Source organism: Capra hircus, chromosome 1 (assembly GCF_001704415.2).
Source record: "Capra hircus breed San Clemente chromosome 1, ASM170441v1, whole genome shotgun sequence".
Classification (NCBI taxonomy): domain Eukaryota; kingdom Metazoa; phylum Chordata; class Mammalia; order Artiodactyla; family Bovidae; genus Capra; species Capra hircus.
In genome coordinates, this window is record NC_030808.1 from 70,445,538 (window position 1) to 70,461,800 (window position 16,263).

Genomic DNA, 16,263 nt, shown 5'->3' on the forward strand with positions numbered 1-16,263 from the left:
CTCGCCTGGAAAATCCTATGAATAGAGGAGCCTGGAAAGGGAGAGAATGTGAGACAAAGGAGAAACGGTCAAGAGAAACAATAGTCTAGCTTTGGGGCAGAGTCCTGGTTCCCATCAATGGATTGTTGTTGTTCAGTTGCTCAGTCCTGTCTGACTCTTTGCAACCCCATGGACTGTAGCATGCCAGGTTTCCCTGTCCTTCACTATCTCCACATAGGAAAAATAGTTTTGAGCTGTTTTCTAGATACTGAAGTCCCCTCAAGGTGGGAGAAATAAATGATTCCCATAAGCATGTAAGCTCCAGACCAGGCAGAACCTGAAGGTTGATGATGCTGACTCCTACTTATCTCACCACCAACCCATCAAAGAAATCTAAGTACAGGTTTAATAGAATTGCAATGCATTCATATTATCTCTATAAGACAAGCTGATTTACTAAATTCTTAGTATGTGTACTTATCCATGATGAGGAGCTTTTTTTTTTTTACCATGCTGTGCACATGTGGGATCTCAGACATACATATGTCATGTCTGACTCTTTGTGACCCCCATGGACTGTAGCTCACCAGGCTCCTCTGTTCAAGGGATTTTTCTAGGCAAGAATACTGAAGTGGGTTGCCATTCCCTGCTCCTGGGGATATTCGTGACCCAGGGATTGAATCCAGGTCTCCCACATTACAGGCGGATTCTTTACTATCTAAGCCACCAGAGAAGCCCAAGAATACTGGAGGGGGTTGCCATTCCCTTCTCCAGAGGATCTTCCCGACCCAGGGATCAAACCCACGTCTCCTGTGTCTCCTCCATTGGCAGGATTCTTTACCACTGAGCCACCTGGGAATCCCCCTTAGTTTCCCAACCAGGGATCAAACCCATGTCCCCTGCACTGAAAATGCAGTCTCAACTATTGGACCACCAGGGAAGTCCCATGGAGAGCAACTGAATTAAAATAAATATATTAACTTTGTTTCAAAATATCAATAAATCAGTTTCATCTTCCTCCTTTTGACATCAGTAGTTTCAGTTCAGTTCAGTCACTCAGTCATGTCGAATTCTTTGCAACCATATGAATCGCAGCATGGCAGGCCTCTCTGTCCATCACCAACTCCCGGAGTTTAGCCAAACTCATGTCCATCGAGTTGGTGATGCCATCCAGCCATCTCATCCTCTGTTGTCCCCTTCTCCTCCTGCCCTCAATCCCTCCCAGCATCAGGGTTTTTTCCAATGAGTCAACTCTTCGCATGAGGTGGCCAAAGTACTGGAGTTTCAGCTTTAGCATCAGTCCTTCCAATGAACACCCAGGACAGATTTCCTTTAGGATGGACAGGTTGGATCTCCTTGCAGTCCAAGGGACTCTCAAGAATCTTCTCCAACACCACAGTTCAAACACATCAATTCTTGGGCACTCAGCTTTCTTCATAGTCCAACTCTCACATCCATACATGACCACTGGAAAAACCATAGCCTTGACTAGATGGACCTTTGTTGGCAAAGTAATGTCTCTGCTTTTGAATATGCTATCTAGGTTGGTCATAACTTTCCTTCCAAGGAGTAAGCGTCTTTTAATTTCATGGCTGCAATCACCATCTGCAGTGATTTTGGAGCCCCCAAAAATAAAGTCTGACACTGTTTCCACTGTTTCCCCATCTATTTGCTGTGAAGTGATGGGACCAGATGCCATGATCTTCGTTTTCTGAATGTTGAGCTTTAAGCCAATTTTTTTCACTCTCCTCTTTCACTTTCATCAAGAGGCTTTTTAGTTCCTCTTCACTTTCTCCCATAAGGGTGGTATCATCTGCATATTTGAGGTTATTGATATTTCTCCCGGCAATCTTGATTCCAACTTGTGCTTCTTGCAGCCCAGCGTTTCTTATGATGTACTCTGCATATAAGTTATATAAGCAGGGGGACAATATACAGCCTTGACGTACTCCTTTTCCTATTTGGAACCACTTTAATTTGTATCTTAGTTCCCCTTCCTCTATGGTGTAAATCTGGCATCTTTAAATAGCAACACACAATTCTGATAAACTCTGTGCAGTATGGCCAAATTTATCATAAGTTGAGGTCTTCAAAAAAGGGGGTAAAAAAGAGGCTGTGAAGTTCTGGGTTGTTGCTAATATAAACGAGAAACATGAACAAATGTGTAAAGAAAACAGTTGCAAACAGATGATTAAATCCAAATCCTAAATCAGCAAATACAGTGTTTGGAAAAATATTGTATCGTCAGAAACTTTTTGGTTTCTTCAGCTTAATACATGCAAGTAAACAAATGTTCCCTTGGTTTGGAAAATGATCCTGCCAAAAGTTTTCTTTCTCGTACATGGAAATGTGGTCAAGGAGGAGACTGTTTGAGAGTTAGCCTGGCTCCCCTGCTCCACCTCACACAGTCTCCTGAATGGTAGAGAAGCTATGTCCTAGAGCTAAGGTTCCCAGGTGTCAGTCTGAGAACCCTATTCGCTTACACTGTATCAATTTTAGCCTTCTAACAATTCTGAAAGAGGAGAGTGAAAAAGTTGGCTTAAAGCTCAACATTCAGAAAACAAAGATTGTGGCATCTGGTCCCATCACTTCATGGGAAATAGATGGGGAAACAGTGGAAACAGTGTCAGACTTTATTTTGGGGGGCTCCAAAATCACTGCAGATGGTGATTGCAGCCATGAAATTAAAAGACACTTACTCCTTGGAAGGAAAGTTATGACCAACCTAGATAGTATATTCAAAAGCAGAGACATTACTTTGCCAACAAAGGTCCATCCAGTCAAGGCTATGGTTTTTCCAGTAGTCATGTATGGATGTGAGAGTTGGACTGTGAAGAAAGCTGAGTGCTGAAGAATTGATGCATTTGAACTGTGGTGTTGAGAAGACTCTTGACAGTCATGGACTGCAAGGAGATCCAACCAGTCCATCCTAAAGGAGATGGTGTTCAGCCTTGGGTGTTCTTTGGAAGGAATGATGCTAAAGCTGAAACTCCAATACTTTGGCCACCTCATGAGAAGAGTTGACTCATTGGAAAACACTCTGATGCTGGGAGGGATTGGGGGCAGGAGGACAAGGGGACGACAGAGGATGAGATGGCTGGATGGCATCACTGACTCGATGAACGTGAGTTTGAATGAACTCCGGGAGTTGGTGATGGACAGGGAGGCCTGGCGTGCTGCGATTCATGGGGTTGCAAAGAGTCAGACACGACTGAGTAGTGACTGAACTGAACTGAACAATTCTGTCAAGTAGGTACCATATTTATTTTATAGACAAATACGTGAGAGTGCAAAAAACACAGTAATTAATTTCAAGGGACACAGTTTTTAAATGGCATAGTTTAGCTTCAGATATTTGAGATCTTTGATCTTACAACCACCCTTCACTGCATCTCAGGTACTGAAACACTGAAATACTAACCAGCAGGCAGATGGTTGAAGCCCTGGGCCCAGAACAGAATGCTTACTTCCAAGTTCCAGCCTGGACCTAGTAACCACAGCCATCTTAGGAGGGTTTGAGTCCAGTTTATAGTGGAATTCGATGCCACAGGCACAAAATTAAAGATCCCAACATATAAAGACAAGGTCACGACATGCAATGTGCCTGAGATAATGATTTCTCAAAATGTGTCCTAGAAGTACACTTGTGCCAAAGTGAAATTTGAAACTTGCTTAACTGATGACTTGAAAGCTCACAGCCCCCAACCAGGTAATCAGAAAGCAGCTAATCATGATAAACCATCTCTAAATGTTGTAAGATGACTGCTTCTGAGACTGGATTCAAACAGAGAAGCATTTGAAGAGACCCACTCCTATAATAAAATCCATGCCAGGACTCAAAAGTAGGCAATAGGAGCCGAGAGCTGTAGAAAGAGAATCTGGAATAGAAGGCAGCCCTGCTGAGCCCAGTGCCCTCCCCATTTCAGGCGGGAGACCTTGGGTCCAGCCTTGAGGGACCCTATGGACAGGAAAGATTCCCTGCGGGTGCTGAGATGAATCAAGCTAAAGTGGATTTTGAGATCCACATGGAGCCTGGATACCAAGGTGAGCTGCCTGTGCTGCACAGCAGGCTCCCATTAGCCATCCATTCTGCACATGGTGCTGCTCTCTCAATTCGTCTCCCATTTCCCTCCCTCACTGTGTCTGCAAGTCCATTCTCTGCGTCTGCATCTGTATTCCTGCCCTGCAAATAGGTTTTATCAGTACCATTTTTCTAGATTTCGTATAAATGAGTTAATATATCATATTTGTTTTTCTGACTTACTTCACTCTGTAAAACAGGCTCTCGGTTCATCCACCTCACTTCAACTGACTCAAATTTGTTCCTTTTTTACAGCCCAGGGCTTCTTAAACTATGAAGAGCATGAGTGTTCTGGGGTCTGTTAAAATGCAGCTTCTTACTCTAAGCAGGGGCCCATGACTCTGCATTTCTCCTGTTTTTTAAATTTTTATTTATTTCTTTAATTTTTGGCCGTGCTGGCTCTTCGTCGCTGCGCAGGCTTTCCTCTAGTTGTGTGGGACAGGGGCTACTCTAGCTGCGAGCAGAGAGCAGCCCCTGTTGCGGTGGCGGCTTCTCTCGCTGCGGAGCACAGGCTCTAGGGCACTCGGGCTTCAGTGGCTCCAGGGCTCTCGAGTACAGGCTCAACACTTGTGGCACCCAGACTTAGTTGCTCCGAGGCATGTGGGATCTTCCCCACCCAAGGATCAAACCCATGTCTCCTGCTTTGGCAGGCAGACTGTTTCCCACTGAGCCACCAGGGAAGCCCCATGACTCGGCATTTCTGACAAGCTCACTGGTGATGCCAGGCAGCTGGTCTTCCAAGCACACTTGAGTAGGTTTTAGAGGGAGGAGAGTTTCTATTAGCAGTACTCCCACAGAGAGGACACTCTGTGCCAGCTGGCATTGGAGTGGTTTCTGCAGGGCAGCTGCCTTTCTGTGGCTATAGTGGCCTTTTATCCCACCGAGCTTTTCAGTGGACAAGGGCAAAATTACCAAGGCCTTCGCAGCTTAAGTAAACAACCCTTGAGGCCACTCCACTTCTTTGTTGGCAATCCACAAATTCCAAACCACCCACTCATCCCAAGTTATGAGAGGATTTCACCCCCTGAGCAGCCCCTGGACCCTGATGTGAAGATCTGTCCCAGGTGGTAGTTCTCTTGCTCCACACAAATGAAGCAGGCCTTATGAATCAGCGTTGTGTCCCCGGGTAGCAGATTACCTAATGACCCTGGGTGAACTGAAAAAAGTATCTCTGAAACTAAATGGAGAAACAACCTGGGTGCTGTGAACTTCACCCAGGGCTCTGGTCCGGGAGGACCGGTGTCAGCAGACTCTGCTCCGCAGCTTCTTTCTCTTGAGACCGGGCTAGGGCGGGAACAAGCACCATTGTTGTTGTTTACTCGCTTAGCCGTGTCCAGCTCTTTTTTGACCCCATGGACTGTAGCCCACCAGGCTCCTCTGCCATGGGATTCTCCAGGCAAGAATACTGGAGTGGGCTGCCATTTCCTTCTCCAGGGGATCTTCCTGATGCAGGGATGGAACCCATGTCTCCTGCACTGGCAGGTGGATTCTTTACCACTGAGCCACCAGGGAAGCCTAGAACAAGTGTAGACATTTTCAAAGACAAACACCATGACCAATTTTCTCTACCCCTTTCGATGGACGCGAATCTGAGTGAACTCCGGGAGTTGGTGATGGACAGGGAGGCCTGGCGTGCTGTGATTCATGGGGTCGCAAAGAGTCGGACACGACTGAGCAACTGAACTGAACTGAACCCCCACCCCAAACAAACAAACCCACAAAAATTCTTACTGAGGACCTAAAGAGTTACAGAAAAACCCAAATGAAACTTTTGGCCAACACAATACTAAATTACTATTCTGCCTCCTCCCTCAACCCACTCATACATTCATAATATATGAAACAGATCACAGAGTCTGCATCTGGAAGGCTAGTTTTGGAGCCAACTTAAAGGTCGGTTTGAGTGAGGCACCAGCCTTAACCTGTTTCTTTTTCTTCTCTCTGAGTTGGAGAGGGAGTGGCTTCTGGGCAAGGACACTCATGCTTGGAGCTGGGGAGGGTTGGTGCTGGCACAGTGTGGGTGACACGGTTGACTCTTACCAGGAATGTGCTCTCAAGGTTATCCTACCCCTCCCCTGCCCTTCCCCATACCATGGGGATTGCCCTGACCTGAAGTATCTCTGGGTACCCAGGACCTCCCCTAGAAGCTGAGCTCCAGGTGACCCTCTAGTCCCTCCCCTGAGGCCCTGCCCCTCTTCACAGCGCCTGCAGACACCACTCCAGCCTGTCTGGGTAGCTCTATGTGCTCAGCTCCTGGAAGGCAAGCCCTTGCCCTGACATATTTCTTTCAGTCATTGGGCTGGGTCATGAATGGCCCTACACCAGCCTCCAGCCTGAGTGGCAGAGGGCATCTGCCCTGTACTTGTCTGCATGGCACCAGCTGCCTCTGCCAGAGACACTGCATTATCTCATCCTGTTTCTAAGCCTGAGCTTGCTCTGGGGCCATTGTTCAAGTCCCCTCTCCCTGTCTGAGGGATACCTCTGATGTTGCACGTGTTCAGAGAATAGAGAAACTCTGTTCCCATTCTTGTCACCTTATTCACAGTGTAGTGGATGGATCTACTAAGGTTCTATTGTGTGTCAGGCACTATGCTGAACCTGCTGATAAAGAGCTGCCCAGAATGCTTCGCTTGGGTTCTCTCTGATGACTTACTTCCAGAAGCCCACCATTCTACTTCTATAGTATCAGAAGCCTTTGAAACATTGAGAGAAGCTTCCTTGTTTCATACTGACACACCACTTAAAACAGACAAATGACCAGCACGCAGTGCTCATAGAAGCGCTTCACTGTTCTCTACTTTTACGAATTTTTGTAAAAACAAGCTGGGCAACAGATGTGCAAATGCCATGAGTTATCAGAAAGAAGGTAAGTGATGAGCTGAAGGTCAGGTACCCACAGGCTCCCATCTGCACCTCCCTAGTGGGATTCCTTCTGCTCACTATACAAATACCAATTTGTGCTCTCTCTCAGTGCCAGATCTTTACTCCCAGGTTCTTGCTGGACGTCCCGGTCAAATTCAATCTGTCCCGAAGGGAAGCTGACACTTTCCCCCCACATCTGGTGCTCCTCCCTCCTGTCTGCCCTGCTCCCTGACACTGCGCTTTACAGATTCTGAGGACAGTCTCCCCACAGCCACCTGCTCAACCAATCAATGTTTACTGAACAGAGCTCCTCAGGCATCAGTTTGCCTCAGGCATCAGTTTGCTCCTGGGCTCACATGGAACCGCTCATTTATTGGATAACTGCCCCCAACTGACTGCCCTGAGTTAGACGTCATTGCACGGTGAGTGACGGCTTCTCTGCAGAGTACTGGGCTTAGCTCCAGGAGGCAGAGACATGCCTAAATGAACTGCATTTGCCAAAGTACATCAGTGGGTACGTGAGTGCACAGAAAATACTGAAAGGGAGACACACCACACTAACAGATAATAAGAGATACTGAGGATGGGGGATACACGGGAACTCTGTACTAGCTTCACAATTTTCTGTAAACCTAAAGGTGTTCTAAGAATTAGTCTGTTTAAAGGGAAAAAAGACGGACTTCCCTGGTGGTCCAGTGGCTAGGACTCGTGCTCCCGGTGCAGGAGGCCTGGGTTTGATCCCTGGTCAAGGAGCTATATCCCGAATGCCACAGCAAAGATCAAGGATCCTGTGTGCTGTGGCTGAGACCCAGCACAGGCAAATAAATAAATATTTAAAATTTTTAAAAACAAAGGGAAAAAAGAGTAGGAAAAAAATGAAAAGGTAAGTTGTTAAAAGTTCAGGAATTGCAATATAAATGCAAAAGCTGAAACTCAAGGCAAGATGTGGCTCAGCTCAGTTCATTTCAGTTGCTCAGTCATGTCCGACTCTTTGTGACCCCATGGACTGCAGCATGCCAGGCCTCCCTGTCCATCACCAACTCCCAGAGTTTACTCAAACTCATGTCCATTGAGTTGAAGATGTGTCTGAGGAGTCACTAAACAAGAGCGTCTGGGAGTTCAGGGGAGGGAAGACTGTGACCAAGGCTCTTGGGGAGGCTTCTGGAAGAAACAGATCTGGGGAATCTTGGGCAGACTGTGAGCACTTTGATATCCCAACGCTGGAGCATGGAAGGTGTTTAAAACTTTGTTCATAGACACAAAGAAGGCAGCCTTGAACCAGACAAGCTGAAGTGGAAATCTCAACTTAAGCTCTCTAAGTATCTTACAGATACTCATCTGTAAGTACCTTAAACTCTCTAAATCTCTATGATCTCTAATCTTCAAAATGAGAATAATAATGCTCACCTCAAAGGTTTAAGTGAGAAAGTGCATGTAAAGGGCTTAGCATAGCATGGGCCCCTCAGAAAGGCTCAAAACATGTTAACTATTGCATATGCTGTGTCCAAGTCAATACTGTATGGTATCGGTTACATGTGGAATCTACAAAACATGACAAACTAGCAAATATAATAATAAAAGAAGCAGATTCACAAATACGGAGAACAAACTAGTGGTTACCAGTGGGGAGTAGGGGAAATATAGTGGTAGAGGAGTAAGAAGTACAAACTATTAGATGTCAAATAAGCCCACAAGGATATTTATACAATACAGGGAATATAGTCAATATTTTATAAAAACTGTAAGTGGAGTATAACCTTTAAAAATTATGAATCACTACACTGTACACCGATCAGTCCAGCTGTCACTCAGTTGTGTCCAACTCTTTGCAACCCCATGGACTGCAGAACACCAGGCCTCCCTGTCCATCACCAACTCCTGGAGCTTGCTCAAACTCATGTCCATTGAATCAATGATGCCATCCAACCATCTCATCCTCTGTCGTCCCCTTCTCCGCCTACCTTCAATCTTTCCCAGCATCAGGGCCTTTTCCAATGTGTCAACTCTTCGCATGAAGTGGCCAAAGTATTGGAATTTCAGCCTCAGCATCAGTCCTTCCAATGAACACCCAGGGCTGATCTCCTTTAGGATGGACTAGTTGGATCTCCTTGCAGTCCAAGGGACTCTCAAGGGTCTTCTCCAACACCACAGTTCAAAACCATCAATTCTTCGGCTCTCAGCTTTCTTTATGGTCCTACTCTCATATCCATACATGACCACTGGAAAAACCATAGCTTTGACTAGACGGACATTTGTTGGCAAAGGAATGTCTCTGCTTTTTAAAATGCTGTCTAGGTTGGTCATAGCTTTTCTTCCAAGGAGCAAGCGGCTTTTAATTTCATGGCTGCAATCACCATCTGCAGTGATTTTGGAGTCCAGAAAAAAAAGTCTGTCACTGTTTCCTCTGTTTCCGCATCTATTTGCCGTGTACACCTATAATTTATATAATATTGTACAGCAGCTATACTGCAATTTTTTAAAATATGTGAAAATTTGCCATATTGGAATCCACATTTAAACATACTTCAGTTTTGGAAAAACAAAAATCAAAAACCAACCAAACAAACATACAAAAACTTCAGGTCAGAATGACTCCTAAACTAAATTATTACCTCCCAGTTTCTTCTCCGTAAGCCTCTCGCTCTCAGCTCCCATTCAGATCAGACTGCATTTGCCCCCCATCTTGACATTATAGGCTGATTTCTTGCATCTTTCTTTCTCTCTGCCTCCTCCATTCAGGCCCATGGGGTTCTCTGCCATGGGGATTGCCCACTTCTGCCATGGACCCCTTTCCTCTTCCACAAATGGGTTCTTACTCTTTTTTGACTCTCCCCATCACTAACGTAGCTTCCTCACTCCATTTCCCCACACTTGTCCTAATACCTGTTGGTTCTTCTGGGTCTTCTTGTAGCCAGCACTCCCAATGCCATATTTATTTGTCCCATCATAGCTCTATCTCAAGGTCCATATTTACTTGGAATTCAAATTTAATAAGAAAAAGACCATCTTGGAGACTCCATGGTGGTCCAGTGACTAAGAATCCTCCTTCCAATGCAGGGGGCATGGGTTCAATCCCTGGTTGGGGAACTAAGATTCCACATGCCATGGGACAGCTAAGCCCACGCACAACAACTACCGAGAACCTGGGCCCTTCAACTAGAAAGAAGCCTGAGGGCTGCAATGAAAGATCCCATATGCTGCAGCAGAGGTCTCACATGCCACAACTAAGACCCGATGCAGCCAAAAACAAACAAACAAACAAATACATACTTTTTTAAAAGAAAAGGACCATCTTATCCTATAACACTTCAACCCAAATACACACATTTCTTACCATAAAAAACAAAATCAAAAGAGAGCGGTGAAGCATATTCTGAGAAATAAAACATCTGTAGTACCCAATGGCATGGTAGCATCTGGTTTTCTGGGAGAGATGCAAAATATATTAATATATGGCCTGAGGTTGACATTATCAGTTTAGTGAAGAAAGAATCCTTTCTCTCTGTAACTATTAGCAGAATGAGACCTCCTTGGACATCCGGTGTTTATAAGATTAACCATTGACCAGGAGACTGATAAAATTAATCAAAGGGTTCATATCGCCCTTTTAGGCACTCCCTTACTTTCCTGCAGTTTCCCATGGCCTTGGATCCATTCAAGCAGTAACAGCAAGATTAGCAGAGGGCCATAAATTTAGATCTTGGGTCATTTTAGCTGAAAAGTCCTCTATCATAGTGTATAAGAACCCTCATTCATTGCTAGCGAGTATGCAAAATGGTAGAGCCACTCTGGAAGAGAGGTTGGCAGTTTATCATAAAGTTAAACACAGTTTTATAAAACAACCCAACAATTACACTCCTATGCACTCATTCAGTGAATATGAAAACTTAGGTCCACACAAAAGTCCTCACACAAATGTTTAGAGCAATTTATTTATAATCTGCCCCCCATAATTGGAAGTAACCACGATAGTCTTCAATAGGTGAATGGATAAATACACTTTGGTACATTCATACGATGAAATACTATTCAGCAATAAAAAAGAATGAGCTGTCAATTCATGCAAGAACATGGAAAATATTGCTAAGTGAAATGCACATTGTTAAGTGAAAGAAGTTGATCTTAAAAGACTACATACTATATGATTCCATTTATATGACATTGTGGACAAAGGCAAAATTAAAGAGGCTGAAAATATATCAGTGGTTGCCAGGGGCTTGGGGAGTGGGGAGGACTTAATAAATGAACTACATTTTAGAGCAGTAAAACTATTCTGTGTGATGCGTGACACTGCATTTGTCAAAATCCATTGAACTTTACAGCAAAAAGACTCAATCTTAATGTATACAAATTTTAAAAATTAATTAGTAGGACAGGGAAATCTCAGAGTGGAATACAGACTGTGATTTTTTTAAGTATTATTAAAATGTACTATATAACCTCACTTAAGACAGTGGAGGGTAGGTACCGACTTAAGTGACTTTGGAAATGAGTAGAGGCTGTAAGATTAAAGGAAATGTACATAAGCACTGTGCTCTAATTAACAAAGTTGATGCCCACAGGTGCATGGGTTAACAACTGTGAGACCACTATACATGTATACTGTGATTGAACAAATAAGTAAATGGATGGCAGATAGTGGGAGGTAGACCTCTCATTCTTGGAGTGTGAAATGACAGATAAGCGAGAGGGAAGTCTAGAATGAATCAAGCAATACTAGATAGTTGCAGACATCAGTATATATGTCTGCACACACATACACACATATATATATGTGTGTGTGTGTGTGCTTAGCCTAATGTATTAGATATAATAGATTGTATTAGATATAATAGTAATAATCATGGTGTGTGTATATACACAGATTAGTATACATGTATAAAAAAAGAAAGTCAACAAAGCCAAAGTTGGTCCTTTGAAAAGATTAAGAAAACTGAAAACACTTTAGTTAAACAGACTGAATTTAAAAAGAGAAAAAATGCACTCAAAATATGAAAATCAGGAATGAGAGGAAATCATTACCAAACCTGCAGAAACTTTAAAAGACTATAAAGTAAAACTGTGAACAACTGTATGCCAATAATTTAGAAAACATAAGATGAAACTGACAAATTCCTAGAAAGACACAAACTGCTAAAATGGACTCAAGAAGAAACAGAAAATCTACATAAATCTAGTAAAGAGATTTAATTAGTATTTAAAGTTTCCCACAATTGAAAGCCCAGGCCCAGATTGCTTTACAGGTGAATTTTAACAAATGTTTAAAGAGGAATGAATAAAAATCTTCAACAACTCTTCCAAAACACTAAAGTATAGGGCAAACTTTCCAAATCATTCTGAGTATCTCCCTGATACCAAAGACTTTATCAAAAAAAGAGAGCAATATCTCTTCTGAATACAAATGGGAAAATTCTCAACAAGATACTAACAAACTGAAATCAATAACATATAAAAAGGATTATACACTAGTGATCAAGCAGGATTTATCCCAGAAATTCAAGGTTGGTTTAACATCTGAAAGTCAATTAACATAATATACCACACCAATAGGATAAAAGATGAAAACCACATGATCATCTCAACAGACAGCAGAATAAGCATTTGAAAAACTCCAACATCTTTCATATAAAAACACTCAACAAATGGAAAGGAATTACCTCAACCTGATAAAGAGCAATTTTGCAAAATACCCATAGCTAATATCATACTTAATGGTGAAACCCTGAATGCATTGTCCTAAGATGAGGAAAACAACAATGTCTACGCTCACCACTTCTATTCAACATTTTGCTGGAGGTTCTAGCCAAAGTAGTAAAGGAAAAAAAAAAAAAGATCCAGATAGAAAGGAAGAAGCAAAACTATATTTTGTAAATAATATGATTTTGCTTATAGAAAGTCTTAATAAATCTACTAAAAAAACTGTTATTTTACACATGTATATTTCCTAGCTCTGCTACAGAGAGGGCACAGAAGCAGCAACATTCAGGTAAAATGAGCACATCTGGTACCCAGATCTTGGTTTCTTACATCATTCTTCAACAAAAATAAACCAGATTCCTTGGAGAAATGGCTGGGGCAGGGAATATACAAGATGAATCTGGAGCATCCTCTGGTGCCAAAAGTAAGGATGTGCTCAAGGAACAAATTGATGGAAATGTGTCTCATAACACAGGAGCCAACTGAAGGAGTGCCCTGTGGCCAAAGTTAGAACAAGTAGAGAAACAAAATACATAGCCTACTCAACATTCAGAAAACAAAGATCATAGCATCTGGTCCCATCACTTCATGGCAAATAGATGGGGAAACAGTGGAAACAGTGTCAGACTTTATTTTGGGGGGCTCCAAAATCACTGCAGATGGTGACTGCAGCCATGAAATTAAAAGATGCTTACTCCTTGGAAGGAAAGTTATGACCAACCTAGATAGCATATTGAAAAGAAGAGACATTACTTTGCCAACAAAGGGCTGTCTAGTCAAGGCTATGGTTTTTCCTGTGGTCATGTATGGATGTGAGAGTTGGACTGTGAAGAAAGCTGAGCACCAAAGAATTCATGCTTTTGAACTGTGGTGTTGGAGAAGACTCTTGAGAGTCCCTTGAACTGCAAGGAGATCCAACCAGTCCATTCTGAAGGAGATCAGTCCTGGGTGTTCTTTGGAAGGAATGATGCTAAAGCTGAAACTCCAGTAATTTGGCCACTTCATGAGAAGAGTTGACTCATTGGAAAAGACTCTGATGCTGGGAGGGATTGGGGGCAGGAGGAGAAGGGGACAACAGAGGATGAGATGGCTGGATGGGATCACCGACTCAATGGACATGAGTTTGAGTGAACTCCAGGAGTTGGTGATGGACAGGGAGGCCTGGCATGCTGCAATTCATGGGGTCACAAAGAGTTGGACAGGACTGAGCGACTGAACTGAACTGAATTGAATACTAGATTATTATCCAAAGTATAAAATAAATATTGATGAGATCCTACTAATATAAATAAATGATTGACTAAGTGGGAAAGATGGACAAATCTTCTGTACAGAAGAATTCCTATACAAATAATATATAGTGATATGATTCCATTAAGAAGATGGAGCCAAACCTCTTACTTTTCAAGTGTGGACTGTGAATAGTAACTTCTTTCCAAAGAGTACAGTATAAAAATGGGAGATAAAAGAAAACTTTACAAGCAGTAGTACCTCAACTAGGTAACCAAAGTCAACATCAACAGAGATGAGTAATGTTGATAGCACCTTTGATACAATGTGATGAAAATACCATTTCTGTGGTTTTGCTCCCACAAATGGTAACTCCAATGTAATCAGAAAGACACATTAGACAAACCCCAATTGAAGGACATCCTACAAAATATTTGACCAGCACACCTTAAAATTGTGAAGTTCACCAAAAAAGAAAAGTCTAAGAAACGTTTACCTTCTGGAGACGACTAAGGAAACACAACTACAGGAAATAAGGTATCCTGGATGAAATCTTATTATGGAAAAAAAAAAGTTTATTTAAAATATATATATATGAGTGAAAGAGGTCAAAAGCTACAAACTTCCTCTTATAAAGTCATAAATTAGCAATGGGGATGTAATGTACAACATGGTGACTATATAATACTGTACTGCATATTTGAAAGTTGCTTAAAAATTAGACATACATTATACAACACATATAACCTCAAGATGGTGGAGGAGAAGGACGGGAGCTCATCTTTTCCTGAGAGAACACCAAAATTGCAACTAGCTGCTGAATAACGATCGACCAGAGAATGTTGGAACCCAACAAAGAAAGAAAAGATACCCCACGACCAAGGACAAAGGAGAAACCCCAAAAGGCAGTAGGAGGGGCACGATCGCATTTAAAATCAAACCTCATACCCACCAGAGACGCTTTGGAGGCCACAAACAAAACCTGTGCACACCAGGACTGGGGGAAAGGAGCAGTGACCCCACAGGAGACTGAGCCAGACCTGCCTTTGAGTGTTGGAGTGTTTCCTGCGGAGGTATGAGTCAGCAGTGGTCTGCAATGGGGACAGAGGCTCTGGCAACAGCAGTCCTGGGAGGTGCAGCGTGTGGCATAATTTCCCTTTTTCTTAAATTAATTAATTTATTTTAATTGGAGGGTAATTTCTTCACACTGTTGTGGTGGTTTTTGCCATTCATTGACATGAATCACCCACAGGTGTGCGTGTGTCTCCCCTTCCTGAACGCCACTTCCACCTCCCTCCCTACCCCACCTCTCCAGCTGTCCCAGAGCACTGGCTTTGAGTGCCTGTTCAAGGCATAAGCCCTCTTGAAGAAAGTCATCATTAGCCCCACTATAGAGTGGATGAGGATGAGATAGTTGTATAGCATCACCAACTCAATGAACATGAGTTTGAGTAAGCTTCAGGAGTTGGTGATGGACAGGGAAGCCTGGTGTGCTGCAGTCCATGGGGTCACAAAGAGTTGGACATGACTGAGGGACTGAACTGAACTGGGCAGGGCTTTGCCAGAAGACCCAGTTTCCTGACAGTCAGTCCCTCCCACCAGGAAGTTTGCACAAGCCTCTTATCCCCATCCATCAGAGGGCAGACAGAATGAAAACCACAATCACAGAAAACTAACCAAACTGATCACATGGATCACAATGGATCACATGCACCACACATTTCATTGCCTAATTCAATGAAACTATGAGTCATACTATGTAGGGCCACACAAAAATGATGGGTCATGGTGAAGAGTTCTGAGAAAATGGGGTCCATGGGAAAATGGAGTGGCAAATGACTTCAGCATTCTTGCCTTAAGAACCTAATGAACAGTATAAAAAGGCAAAAGATGTGACACTGAGAAATGAACCACCCAGGTCAGTAGGTGTCCAATATTTTACTGGAGAAGAGTGGAGAAATAGCTCCGGAAGGAATGAAGAGGCTGAGCCAAAGCAGAAACAATGCCCAGCTATGGATGCGTCTAGTGGTGAAAGTAAAGAGCAATATTGCACAGGAACCTGGAATGCTAGGTCCATGAATCAGGGTAAATTGGAAGTGGTCAAACAGGAGATGGCAATAGTGAACACTGACATTTTAGGAATCAGGTGAACTAAAATGGACTCTAATGGGTGAGTTTAATTCAGATGACCATTATATCCACTACTGCGGGCAAGAATCCTTTAGAAGAAATGGAGTAGCCCTCACAGTCAACAAGAGTCTGAAATGAAGTACTTGGTTGCAATCTCAAAAACAATAGAATGGTTTCAGTTCACTTCCAAGGCAAACCATTCAGTATTACAGTAATTCAAGTCTATGCCCCAAACCACTAATGCCAAAGAAGCTGAAGTTGAATGGTTCTATGAAGACCTACAA

The 16,263-nt window shown here is 43.0% G+C and overlaps 1 protein-coding gene across 1 annotated transcript in view; it reads right to left on the reverse strand.

The window, feature by feature from the left end:
• Window positions 1-16,263, reverse strand: part of TFRC (transferrin receptor) — a 147,185-nt gene that overhangs the window by 39,687 nt on the left and 91,235 nt on the right. The gene's annotated exons all lie outside the window — the stretch shown is intronic.